Below are 1,253 nucleotides of genomic sequence, written 5' to 3' on the forward strand. Positions count from 1 at the left end.
GGCACACAGGCTTCAGTAGTTGCAGCATGCAGGCTCAGTAGTTGCGGCGTGTGGGCTCTAGAGCGCAGGCTCAGTAGTTGTGGCACACGGGCTTAATTGCTCCGTGGCATGTGGGATCTTCCCGGACCGGGACTCGAACCCGTGTCTACTGCATTGACAGGCGGATTCTTAACCACTGTGCCACCAGGGAAATCCCTAGGCTACTCTTTTTAAAACTCGGCTTTGGGCTTCCAGGCCCAAAGCAGCCAGGCCCGTGGAGAAGAAAAGAGAGCAGTTAATATGGAGAAACAGTAATGCAGATAGAAAGAAATGAAGAGGTAAATTTGAGAAAGATTTTGGTGGAAAAAGCAGAATTGGTGACATAAGAGGACCGGGGGAGGGAGTTGGAAAGCAAGGCTAAGGTTTCAAGTCTGATTGGCTGGAGGGGAAGATGATGAGTAGGTCATAGAAGTATTGAAATTTACAGAAATGGTTGCTCATCAAAGTAAAAATGTGCAACAGGTGATGAGAAGGTGATCCTGGAGCTCAAGATGAGGGTGAAGTATGTGGTCACTGCCCTCAAAGCACAGAACTGGATGCCAGGCCTGCTTAACAGCGTGGGGGGTAGCTTCGGAGAGCCCCCAACACGCGTCTTCCGAGAGCGGGACAGACGTGAACAGGCCTGGTTTGCTTCCCTGTGTATGAAACAGGAGGGGCTACACTCCAAGTAGCTTTTAGGGAGGAAATGCAGATAATTCAAGCACTTCTGGTCCTTCCCCCACCTAAAAGTCAGTTACCATTTTATTGAGTGCTTTCGTGGCATTTTGTGATCGCAATAACACCTCTCTGAAACCCTGGAAGGTGGGTGTCCCCTCCATTTCCGTATGAGGAAGCCCAGGCTCAAAACACCTGCCCCAAGTCAAACAGCGAGGAAACTGCAGAGCTGGGATTCAAACCCAGGTCTGTCTGCCTGGAGTCTGCTCTAAAGGAGTTTTGCTTGGGTTTCCCTGGTTCAGGGGCACGTGGGCACGTGAGCACGCGGGCCGGCGGGGTGAGGGTGACCGCGTGAAAGAAGCCGGGCCGCCAGCCCTGCCGGGTACCCACCCATCCGCCGGGGCTCAAGAAACTCAAAACCGGCGCTCCGGGCCTAAGGCCCACGCCACTCCCACCTCCGGCTCGGACCAATCTACCCTGTAGGTCTTCGCCGCCCCGCCCAATACGCGTCCGCCCCCGGGCTCTTCTCAACAAGCGGCCTGTTGATTGGCTCTTCTTTG

Source organism: Lipotes vexillifer, unplaced genomic scaffold (genome assembly GCF_000442215.2).
Source record: "Lipotes vexillifer unplaced genomic scaffold, Lipotes_vexillifer_v1.1 scaffold213, whole genome shotgun sequence".
Taxonomy (NCBI): domain Eukaryota; kingdom Metazoa; phylum Chordata; class Mammalia; order Artiodactyla; family Lipotidae; genus Lipotes; species Lipotes vexillifer.